The following is a 12,629-nucleotide window of genomic DNA, read 5'->3' on the forward strand; positions in this document are numbered from 1 at the left end:
TCGCTGATGTGAGATGAGGGCTGAACTATCGATGAAGCATTTCCCACACTCAGAGCATTCATAAGGTTTCTCTCCAGTGTGGATTCTCTGATGTCTGAAAAGAGCAGAGCTCTGATTGAAGCTTTTCCCACATTCATGGCATGTGTAGCGTGTCTCTTCCAAGTTGATTCTGTCGCTTGTTATAAGGTCTGAGAGGCTATTAAAGTTTCCCTCTGGCCTCCCCTGAGTCTCACAGGCTTTTGTTTTTTCTGGGAGTGCATAACTCCTGGAAACATTCCCTTTGGATCTTCCTGATAAAGTTCCATGTGGTTCTCCTTGCTCAGCATCTTCCTGATGGGGTTTCTCCTCCTCATTCTGACTCACCATCCCATCACCTGATGGGAGACAGAGAGAATCCAGACATAGATCACTACCTGCACCGGAAAGAAAGAAAATCACAGAGAGAGAAATGGAAAAAGGGATGAACAATCCAAAATATGTGTGGGAGAGATCAAACCTATCAGGAGCTGATTTTCCCCAAAACCTTCCCCAGAGGAGAGAGGAAGGGATCAGTTTTGGTCTGCATCTCATGAGAACACTCAGGGGAAAGAGAGATCGGGGAGGGACCTGCTGCCAGTTGTCAGTCAGAATAGGAGGGAAGCCATGAGTGACATCTGCCATAATGATTCCACATCTGCAGGGAACAATCCTGAACTTGGAGAGCTCACAGGGTCTTTGTAGGGCATCCCAAATGTTTCCTGCATTCCCACACACTTGTTGAGTTGGTTTAACCAAGTCCTCACCTGTGCAGGCAGCTCTCGGGAGCACTTCTTTCTCAGAGGCCTGGAGGTCTGGGACCCACGGCTCTACCCCTCGTTCCAGCTGCGAGATCACATCAGGTTTGGAAACTGGAAACCCTACTGCAGGCAAAGAAAACAAGGGAGGTCAGTGGAATTTGTGGGATACTTGTCACAAGGAATAGTCCATGGTTTTAACCCCAGCTCATTTTTAAGCAGTAACATCCCAAGACCAACTTCCTTGGTTCAAAGTGGCAGGAGAGTTGTTATTATAAATCATATTCATTACCTTAGTGCCTAAGGAGCAACTAACAGTGGGTCCCCATTGTGCTAGGACAAGTACAAACCCAGAACAGTAGATGGCCCATGCCCTGAAGAATTTACAGTCTAAATAAGGCCTTTGGCTAAGCAGCAGGGGCAGCCATAAGCTGGGAAGCGAAGGGTCACATCCTCACATCCCAAACCAGTCACACTGAAATAAGGTGCTATTGGGCTGTTAGGAAGATGATCCTGTCCTGATAGTGCCCATCGCCACCAGATAAAGAAACAGATCTTAAGATGGTTAAAGAAAACCTAGTTTGACAGCATCCTGTCGGGCAAGAAATCCCTTATCAATGGTTGTGGTTGTGAAACTCACATTTCTGTATTGTTCTATCTTTATGGCCACCACTCTTCTATTGTTAATCTCTCTGGTTCTCTAATTGTTTCTGTTTGCTGCTTAATTAATTTTTCTAGGTGTAAGTTCATTAGGGTAGTGGAATATGCTTGCTTGGAAATAACCCCAATAAACATGGCATTGTCTGCGCTTTGGACTTCTGGTCTGTTGCTGCTTCCTGTCTGCATGACAAGACCCAGGGAAGTGGGAGGGTGAAGGGAAAACCTCTAACAAATGGACATGACCTGATAACCAAGAGGTAAGCCTTAGAGGAAGGTTTTAATATACTTTGGAACAGATCAGGGATTCCCATGAGGACTGATGAGGGGCTGATGGTAAACACGCATTTAGATCCTTTTCTTGTTTTGTATCTTTTTCCCCTAAGGCTGAACCTCTGGCACTGTCATGGATCCATAGGATCTCTGCAATGCCCTGGCTTTTAAACAGTCCTTGGGAGGTGCCCCTTGAGTGCACTAGACCCCCAAGGGCTCCCACTCTTCCACAAGGACAGGCCATGTAGCTTCAACACCTGAGACTGAGCCTCTGGCTTCAACACTCCTACTTCAACCTGTGAGCTCTGCCAGCAGGTCCAGCTGAACGACACTCCTGTTCAGTGACTGTTCCTCAGTCAATGCACCTCAGCAAGTTTTTGCTGTGACACTGGGCAGACTTTTAAAACATTGCAGGGTTTATTAGTCAACCGAAACACAGCATTGCAAAGTCTTTTCATTAGCACAGAGAAGCAATGAAGACAATATAGTCCACACTGGCCAATGCCCTTGAGCCAGGCTGCTGTAGAAAACAGTTTGGTTTCTTTTCATTGTGTCTGTCCACTTCTCTTCACTCCCGGCAAAGCTCCCTGTGTCTGCGAGCCCAGTTCTTCCTGCTCCCAAAAACATAACGAGTCCATGTGTGCTTCACTCAGCCAAGCGGAGATCCTCCCATGGACAGGTGACAATTATTCCCTTGTCTCTGTCGGGTATCCCATTGATCTAAGTTGGCCCCAGCCAGTCCTTAATGACCCATTCGTATCACCCCATGACAGCTACGTGACAAAACACCTCACGTCTCCTGCTCGTTCTAATCACAGCAATACCAATGACAGCAGGAAACTGAGGTGTGTATTGGCATCATACAGGTATCACCAAAAGTCCCACCTCTCTCACACACACACACTGCTCACAGCCCCTGGAGAGAAAGCAAAAGCACAGGAACTGGACATTAGTCCAGCGAACACAGTGGAGGACAAGCTGCAATCCTCACACCCTGGTCAAAAAGGAGAGGCATGTGGGTCCCTGCCCATAGAGAGGGGCTGGCTAGAGGCCTGATACCTGAGGGGCCATTCCGTGAGCAGACCATGGAGGCAGGTCAAAGGCTTCGCTACCCCAGAACTGTGACATCGCAAAAGCACATTTTGGGGAATTAGGAAATCTAGTGACTCAGGGGTAATGGGAGGGAGAATTAAACTCCCCCAGTGGGAGGAGAAGGCTGGGGAATTACACACTAACATTCAGGAGCAACAGCCTCTAATTCTTCCGGAAAAGGAGAAGGTCAGAAACAAGAACTGGGCCACGCAGCCTCAGGAGGGACAGGCTCAGAGATCCAAGGAGCCGGGAGGGAAGACGGCTTGTGGCTGCTGCAGATGGGGAGAGGGGGGACAAGACTCTCTCCAAACTCTCACTCTTCTTGACCCCGACCTGATTTTACGATCTATGACCCAGTCTCATGTCTTGTGGGCAATTTCATACTCGCTAGAGGTAACATGTCATGATCAGAGAATTGCTTATTAGCTTGGACCATGTGTGGAGGGGCAAGGAGGTGAACATAGATAAATGGGTTATTCAGCTTGCTACAGTTAAGGGCCTTCTATTAGGCGGAGGCTTTGTGGGAGAAGTTCTGCTGAAGACTGAGATGTACCTGACCAGGCCTAAGGAGAGAATCCCAGGTCAGATATTTTGCACCCTCATTTTTACAGACTAAGGAGTAATTACAAACAGGTGGAATACGCCACAGGATTCTGAAAGAAGGACGTTTGGGGTGGGCTTTAGCAATTAGGTTGCTATGCAGGATCTCAGCAGTTGGACACATTTATATATTGGGATTATTAATAACTAAGTGATGTAAATCATGAGTATTAAGGCTTGATGCTAAATTATGGACTTCCCAAAGGTCACATATGGGTTGGGGCAGCTATTGACATTATTGTAATCAGAGCAAAGCAGCAGATGAGGTATATCGCCATCCTATTACCATAAGGAAGTGGATAAATTACCTCTCCTAGTGACCATTTTTTCATTTTGTCAGGTCCCCGAGACAGTGTAAACTGAAGCAGGGCCTCCCTTCTGACGGGCTCCCTTGCCCCTCGATCTTTGTTTCCATTGGTGTCATAACTTGTACCGCACAGTGCAAGCCCCTCTTTACTATACTGATCTTAGTCTAACTGTTACGTGGATTGATCCTTGCCTGTGATTTCAGTTATAACTGTCTGTATTTAATCAAGTTTGTGTGTTTCACCAAATTCCATCTTCTCAATTAACAGTGAGTAGCCATGTACAAGGGCAAGTTGTGCCCCAATACATCATCTTATAGGTGTAAAAACTGTACAGGCTACACCACCACCCTGTGACATCATCAACAAAGTGCCCATGTGTGCCTGGGTAGGGCCCTGCTCTGGGAGGGAGGATGCAGCAAGGACTCAGGATCGGTGGCCGGGGTCGCTGTGCATGGAGATGGGGAGGTTATACGGGGAGGGGGGTAATGAGTGGGAGAGGGAGGTCAAGAATTAAAATAATAATATTTGGGGGAGGAAATGTATAATGAAGTGAAACAGAACAGAAAGAAAACTGGAGCGTGGGCTCTAGAACAACAAGGCTTGGGTAGGGATTCAGGGTTAAAGGTCTGGGATCCCCCACAGCTCTAGATCCCTAACCCTCTCCTCCCCCCCACCGACCCACCCAGCCCACTTCCTGGGTGCCCTTCCCCCACACTCCCCTCCCCTTCTTCCCATTACTCTCAGCCAGCACCACCTCCTGGCACCTTGGGAGCTTCTTGTGTTCCCTCCTCGTCTCTCACAACCTCCTCCCTCCCTGCTGCTTCTTAGCTCTAACCCTGCACACACCCGCCCCATGTCCTGGCACCCCAGAATTATCTACTCCCCCCTTCTCCTCCCCTCCCACGGCTCTGTTCTCCCTTCACCCATGGGGTCCTGAATGGCAACATTATACGCTCTCCTATCAAAAGAGGAGCTCATCTGACTGTCACACAAGCCATGCATCAGTCACACACCTATTTTTATTACTTAAATTATTTTTTAATAATTTTAAAAATATTTTTATTTTTTTATTTATTTATAATGTTATTAATTAATTTAAAAAACAGTTATTAATGCAGTTATTAATGTAGCCAATAAGGATACATTCAATGTAATTTTAAAATGACTGATGACAAATGTCTAAAAATTATTCTAGTGGGTGGGAGATGAGGCAAAAAACGGGGGGCAAGGAAACTTGTCAAAACTTGTATGACGAATGAAGGTATAAAGTTATTTCTGCTCAGGTTCTTTAGAGACCCCACAGCTTCTAATAACCCAGGGGACAGGACTCCTTACCCAGCGAGGTCACCGTCTCATAGTTCTCCTGCATGACATGCCTGTAGAGGGCTCTCTGAGTGGGGTCCAGCAGAGCCCCCTCACCCCTGGTGAAATACACAGCCACCTCCTCGAAGGTCACCGGCCCCTGAAAGAGCAAGAGTCCAACACTCGGTACCTGCTGCCCCACTCACACTTTCAATCAAATGGGAGCTCTGGGTGGCTCACAGGCAGAGCCCCACCCCCACCCCGCTCAGAGCAGCCAGGAAACGCCAGGGGGAGGGGACGAAGCGAGAGCCCCTTGTCTCTCCCAGCAGATCCATCCCCCCCCCAAATAGCCACAGACGGACACAGGAGATGGAGGCCCTGGCAGGTGCAGGGAGAGCTCGCTGGCAGGGAGCCCAGCGCTGTTCTCATTGTGAAGAGCTGGATGGGGCCAGACTTAGTGGGGAGCAGACGACATGACGGTCCGGGGGGCCTTGCTGAGGGGGTTCCTCCAGCAGGGGTGTCCTGTCTCTCCTCCCCCCACTTCTCCTCAGCTGTCTGCCCCTGCAGCTGTTCCTGCAGCCCTGCCCCACCCCCCCACTTGGAGCTGCCCCGGCCAAGCTGCTCCCAGGAGCCTCCTGTGCTATGCGGGGGGTGGGGTGGCCCCACCCTCCTGCTTCTGTGCCCAGTCTCTGCTGAGCTGAGCTGGGGGGACAAGATTCTGTGCTGCTGCCTCTGGGTCAGGAGTGGGAGCTGCTGGCCCCTGCTGCCGTGTGAACGAGCCTTCGGACTAGTGAGTGCCGCTGGGCTGGGAGTGACAGCGGGTGTGTCTCACACTCCCCCCCATACACACACACACACTCCCCCACCACACACACTTCAGTTACTGTTGTTACTTCCTTTTACCTCCTGTCAAAATGCACAAAGTACATGTAGTCTCTGTAATTTTATTCTTTCACATTTGGTCAGGATGACAGTGCTGGTAGTTTAGCTTTTTAACTGATCTCTGAATTTCATCATTTTATTTCTGTCTTATGCTTAAATTCAGTTCTTTGAGTAACAAGTTCTAAAATGCCTCACCTGGCCTGGCTGGAGTAATTATCATTATTACTGTTATTGCCGTATTGTGCTTTGTCATTTGCTATTTACAATATTTACAATCAAATAACAGACCGTACATTTTGCTTGTACTTACCTTAGCAGGGCTCGTTTGAAAAAAATAGCTAAACTCAAAACTTCAGACACTGTGCAGATGAAGATCATTTATCTTCAAACTGTATTTTTAAATCTGTCTGTAAAGTAACTTAAAATTTCTATGAAAATAAACGCAGCTCCAAGTATGATACTAATAGCAATGATGGAGTCAAATCTTACTGAGTCACATACATGATCGTGATATGCAGAGAACCAGGCACATGCAGGGCCGTGGAGTTTTTATAGCACATTGGGGGCCTTAGAAAGAAAAAGGTTAAGAACCCCTCCCCCAGCCTCCCTGGTGGGTGCCCCCTCACATCTCACAGCAGCCGCTGGTTAATCAGGTCGGGCTCCAGCCCTGGGATTCTGGCCCATTTTCCTAGCCCCACCGAGGGGGGTTGTTTCCTGTCCCACAAATTAGAGCATTTCCACCCTCTTACCTCATGGGTCTGTTCCTAGAATGGAAGCCGCATATTGAACAAGTCCCAACAGGTTTGCTACACCCTGGCCTCCTCCCATTCTCCCTCCTGGGAATTTTTTGGCAAACTCCAACCCCCAAACCAGACTGCCCAAGCCTCCCTCCTCCGGTGCGTTTGGTGTCCCTCTCCCTCCAGCAGGAACCCACCAGCAACTCCCCAATAACCCCTACCTGGACGGGATCCTCTGCAGCCATTTCCCTTCCCTGTCCCATGGGAGGATGGGATGAGCTGGAGCGAAACATGGACGACATCCTGCAGCCTGGCAGGGCGAGAAGGGCAGTTGTGGAGGTTTCAGAACAGGCTTTAGTTCATGTCACATCACGATTCCCCCAGGATCTTCCCCTGCAGGGACACAGCCTAGGTTCTGCCATGCTGGGAACATGCTCCATCTCTTTATTCCAGGGGAAACCTGGCCCCTCCTGCCAGGCTAAGCCCACAGGGAGATTTTTCAGCCTCCCCAGTAATAAAGTCTCTGAACAAAATGCTGGAAAGGAGCAGAACCAAAGGGGCTGGGCCGGCTCCATAGGGACACTGGCTCCTCCCTCCTCCTCCTGTGCGGCCATGTCCTGTTGCTGGCAGAGATCGGCCCCCCCATCTCCCCCCAGAGGCAGCCGTGTCTGCGGGCTCCCCCAGCCAGCACCTACTAACCCCCCACCCATGCTGGGGGAGTGACACAGGACAGCAAATTCCACCTACCCAAGGACAAATTGCTGCAGATAAACGGGCTGGGTTCACATCCCAAAGCTGAGGAGAATTGAAGAATTACAGAGAAAATAGGGAAAATAAGAGACTAGAGAGTCAATAATTTTAGGGAAAACGAGGGAATCTCCTTGGGTTTTCTAGCCACATGTGGGGAGGGGAGAGAGAAGAGGAAGAACCAGAGAGAATTGTTATTTGGTTTTGAGAGGGAAAGAAATGGCACAAACAGGAAAAGGATGCAAGTAGCTCACCCCTGTGACCATAGGCGTGCGCAGCACATTTCATTAGGGTGCACACCCAGGGAGCCCCGCCTTAGCCCCACCCCATCCACTGCCTCCCCCTTCCTGCCCCCTGGCTGCCCCCCTCAGAACCCCCAATCCCCCCTGCTCCTTGTCCCCTGACTGCCCCCTCCTGAGACCCTGCCCCTAACTGCCTGCCAGGACCCAACCCCCTATCTGAGCCTCCCTGCTCCTTGTCCCCTGACCACCCCCTCCAGAGACCCCCCCACCTACTAATCACCCCCCCAACTATCCAACCCCCCCTCCCCATCTCCTGGCAGCTCTGTCTAGTGGCTGCTCCCACCCACACACTCAAAGTGGCGGAGGAGGTTCCCTCTCCTTCGGTGGGAAGGTTGCCTAGTGGTTAAGGCACAGGACTCAGGCTCAGGCGTCCTGGGTTTGAGTCTCTGCTCTGCCACAGACTCCCTGCTTAGCCTTGGGAAACTCACTTGACCTCGTTGTGCCCTAGATCCCACCTGCCCAATGGGGCCAACACTGACCCTGCCTCCTGGGCTAAATCCATCCATGGCTGGGTGGTGGGGGGGGGGGAATGGAGATACCAACATGGGGAGATTGGGGCTGAATTTCCCCACCGCCGGAGAGTGGGAGCCAGCTCCACAGGGGGGATGGGAGCGAGAGGGGCTCAGGCCAGCTCCACACAGAGGGGGGGGTCAGGGCTTCTGCCCTGCAACTTCTGCTACTAAGGTGGCTGGGGCTCCCGAGCCGGGGACTTCAGCCCCACATCTTCCGCCAGGGTCCGGGGTTCTCCTCCCAGCCCCAGGGTGGCTCCTCTCCCCCTCCATCCCCCCCCAGTGCAGCTCCTGCAGGGGCCCGGGGCTTCTCCCCCCCCCACCCCAGCGTGTCTCCTCCCCCCTGTCCCCTGCCGGTATCTGGAGCTTCTTCTCTCCGCAACCTCCCTCTGCCCCAGCCCAGCTGGGCTCCCCGGGCACCCGCCGCTGCTGTGGCCGGAGCCGAGCCTGGCGGGCAGGGAGCAGCGATTCACGCGGGGGCCCTGGCAGAGCCCCCAGCCCGAGCGGGGCGGGGCAGCCCCAGGGGAGCGGGGGGGGCTCTGCTGCTGCTGGCCCCGCCCCCACACCGACCCCTGGGGCTGTTTGGGGGGGGCTCACTCAGCCCCCCAGGAGCGGGGGGGGGAGAGCAGCGGAGCGGAGCCTGCCCAGCAAACAGCTGATCGCAGCTGCGCCCAGGCCGCCCCCGGGGAAAAGCTCCACGGAGGAGGCACCACAAGCTGCCGGCAGCGGGTCATTCCCGGGGGGCCGAGCACCCGCCTGCAGCCGCCGCAGCCTCCCCCCCCCCACGAGCCCCCACGGGAGGGGGGAAGCAGCCTCCCCAGCTGGGGCTCAGGGCATTGGGGTGCCGGGGCTCCCCCCCTGCGCACGCCTGGGCCCGGGACACTCACACACACACTCTGCCCCGGGGCTCCCCTGGTGCCCAGAGACCGATCAACCCCCGCCTGCCCCACCGCCTGCCGCTCTGGCCCCTCCCCTCCCGCCCCGCCCCGCCCCGCCAGCCGCACCCAGGGGAACCCCGGGCCCCAGGCTCTGTCCCCACTTGGATCCCAGCGGGGCCGGGGGCAGCTCCTGCTGCAGCTGAGAACAGCGGCTCCGCTCCGGCCCGGGCGGCTCCAGCGCTGCTGGCAGCACGTGGCCACCAGGGAGCAGCTGCTGAGCCCGGGCTCCTGCATCACAATGTGCAAGAGCCCCGCCCCCAGGAGCTGCCCCGCCCCCGGGCTGTGCCAGAGCCCCGCCCCCAGGAGCTGCCCCCGCCCCTGGCCTGTGCCAGAGCCCCGCCCCCAGGAGCTGCCCCGTCCCTGGCCTGTGCCAGAGCTCCGCCCCCAGGAGCTGCCCCGCCCCTGGCCTGTGCCAGAGCCCCGCCCCCAGGAGCTGCTCCGCCCCTGGCCTGTGCCAGAGCCCCGCCCTCAGGAGCTGCCCCGCCCCCGGGCTGTGCCAGAGCCCCGCCCCCGTGAGCTGCCCCGCCCCCAGGCTGTGCCAGAGCCCCGCCCCCAGGAGCTGCCCCCCCCCCGGGCTCTGCCAGAGCCCCGCCCCCAGGAGCTGCCCCCCCCCTGGGATTTTTGTTCTCCTGTTTCCTTCTTCCCAGCACCTGCCGCTCCCTTTCTGTGTCTGCAAACACCCCCCGGGCGGGCTGCAGCTCTCGCTGGGGGCTGGCTCCAGTGGCTGAAGTTGCTTCCATCTCTAATTACCTGGGGCAGGGGTAGAGGGAACGAAGGGAGGAGATGGGCCCAGGGTGTGAAAGCAGAATTAGGGGGCAGGGAAAGAAGGACTGTTTGGAAAGGTGGAAAGGAAACCCTGTTGCTGCTCCTGGGTGATGCAGATGGAGTCAGAAGAAGTTGGGCAGCAGAGGCTCAGATAAATTGAGGGGAACCCCCTGGCTGTCCCAGTGTTGGCCAGGGATTGTACAGCACCTTGCACAATATGGGGTCCCGATCTCAGTCATGGTCTGTGCACCACCTGGGAGCCCTAATGTCTGTTTCCTGATCACAGGCACTGGTGATGGAGAGAGGGAAACCTCAGCACCTGAAGGGTTAATGCAGCCCTGTGTGCAGCCCCTGCTAGGGTGACCTGACAGCAAATGTGAACAATCGGGACAGGGAGTGGGGGTAATAGGAGCCTATATAAGAAAAAGGCCCAAAAATCGGGACATCCGGTCACGCTAGTCTCTGCTGCGCTCACGAGGGGTTGGCTTAGAGAGTTGTAGTAATAACAGCAGCAAAGAGTCCTGTGGCCCCTTATAGACTAACAGACGTATTGGAGCAGGAGCTTTCGTGGGTAAATCCCCACTTCGTCAGAGGCACCAATAGTCCCATATGGGCTAGTGGTCAGGATTCCTGGTTTTCATCCACGGGGCCTGGGTTCAACTTCTGCTATGGGAACGGTGCAGAGCTTTTGCCCAGAGTGGAGACAGGAAATGAAAGGAACAGGAAGGGATCCTGCCAGCAGGGGAGTTAGACAGTGTGGGGAGGGGATCCCAGAAGTGGGGGTGGGGGGAAGAGGTCTGAGGGGAGACCAGGGAAGGATCCCAGCAGTGTGGGAAGTTGAGAGCACAGGCCTGGCATGGGGGGTGGGGAGAGTGAATGTGTCCCTCTAAACCCACCAACTGCAGACTAGGCAGGACTGGAAGAATTACCTATTTGTTGGTAAATGTCAATTTCTGTGTAAACGCACAACCCAATGGCAAAATATTTCCATCGATAATTATCAAAATTGGCAGATGGGCAAAGTAAGAAACATGCTGCTTGAGAACTTACCCTGTTGTAGGAGCAGCAGTGAGCTGTGTGCTCCGTATAACCTGTATGCCCGAAAGGTCTGTTACACTCCCCCCACCCCCTGCCCCGTCTCCTCTCCCTCTCTGAATGCCTGTGAAGTGGCTTTCCCCCTCCCCCACCTCCTGCAATGCCTGTGGGATGAATGAGCTGGTTGAACAGCTGGAAGATCAGAAGAGCTCCTAGATAGACAAGGTGTCTGGGACTCTCATTAGGCAGCATTGTGAAAGCACAGCTGAGCACAGGGCCCCTTCCCCTTTTAAGGACCTGCTCCTCATGGCCTGCGACTGGAGATGACTTGGCTGCATCTGGCGGGTCACACTCCACCTCAGCCAGTGTCCATGCAGGGTCCATGCTCTGGGTGTGCGAGTGCTGCCTAATGAGAGTCCCAGACACCTTGTCTACCTGGAAGTTCTTCTGCTCTTCAACCAGCCCATTCATCCCACAAGCATTGCAGGAGGGAGCGGGAGAGGGAGGGGGAAAGCCACTTCACAGGCATTCAGAGAGGGAGAGGAGACAAAAGCGAGGGGGAGGGGAAGTATAACAGACCTATTGAGCATAGAAATCACTGCTGTTCCTACAACAGCAGGGACAGGCCACTAGGAGCTGAGAAAAGAAATCCACCATGTTTCTGCCTGGCTTCAAACCAGGGACCTTTTGCATGTTAAGCAAACGTGATAACCACTACACTACAGAAACTCTGTAATGGAGTTGTGCCCTTCCCTTCATAAGAACAGAAGAATGGCCAGACTGGGTCAGACCAAAGGTCCATCCAACCCCATATCCTATCTGCAAACAGTGGCCAATGCCAGGTGCCCCAGAGGGAGTGAACCTAACCGGAAATGATCAAGTGATCTCTCTCCTGCCATCCATCTCCACTCTCTGACAAACAGAGGCTAGGGACATCATTCCTTACCCATCCTGGGTAATATCCATTAATGGACTTAACCTCCATTAATTTATCTGCAAAAAGACCAAGGAGAACATGTGGCACCTTAGAGACTAACAAATGTATTTGAGCATAAGCTTTTGTGGGCTAAAACTCACTTCATCGGATGCATGCAGTTAAAAATTCAGTAGGAAGATATATATACACACAGAGAAGGTGAAAAAAATGGGTGTTGCCATACATACTATAACGAGAGTGATCAGTTAACGTGAGCTGTTATCAGCAGGAGAAAAAAACCTGATGTTGGGAGGGGAACAGGAGAAAGGACAAAGGAAGCAAGAGACGAAGAGAAAAGAGGGATCAGACAGTGGATGGAGCAAGAGGTGAAACAAAAAGGACAAACCCTTATGTCCCCAGTGATTCTAAGAGACAAAATCCCACGTGCAGAATAAAATTCTGCCTCCTTAACCTCGTGTTTTCCATGCCTAGAATTCAACTGTCACCAGATGGATCAGACTGAACAGCTTTCAAACCTCCAGGAGGCTCTTACCTTCTAAACAGGGACGGCTGTTTTCTAGTAAAATCACTGAAAGGGAAGGAGAAAACTCGAAAGAGGTTCCTGCTGGCGCTCACGTCCGTGAACCCGAATACTCTCTCAGTCCTCAAAGAGAGACCTGGAGAAGGAGACTTGCTGAAGCAAAGCCACAGGGGTCTCTGAGGTTTCCCTGGCCCCTCGCCCCTCTCCTGCCTGGCTGATGTCAGCATCTCTCTGTGAGGTCACCACCTCCCC

General features: G+C 53.5%; 1 non-coding gene across 1 annotated transcript; it reads right to left on the reverse strand.

The window, feature by feature from the left end:
- Window positions 1–11,576: 11,576 nt before the first annotated feature.
- TRNAV-AAC lies at window positions 11,577–11,649 on the reverse strand. Its single transcript has one exon. It is a non-coding gene; the product is annotated as a tRNA-Val (tRNA).
- Window positions 11,650–12,629: the final 980 nt, after the last annotated feature.

This window comes from Mauremys mutica, unplaced genomic scaffold, assembly GCF_020497125.1.
Source record: "Mauremys mutica isolate MM-2020 ecotype Southern unplaced genomic scaffold, ASM2049712v1 001474F_np12_obj, whole genome shotgun sequence".
NCBI lineage: Eukaryota > Metazoa > Chordata > Testudines > Geoemydidae > Mauremys > Mauremys mutica.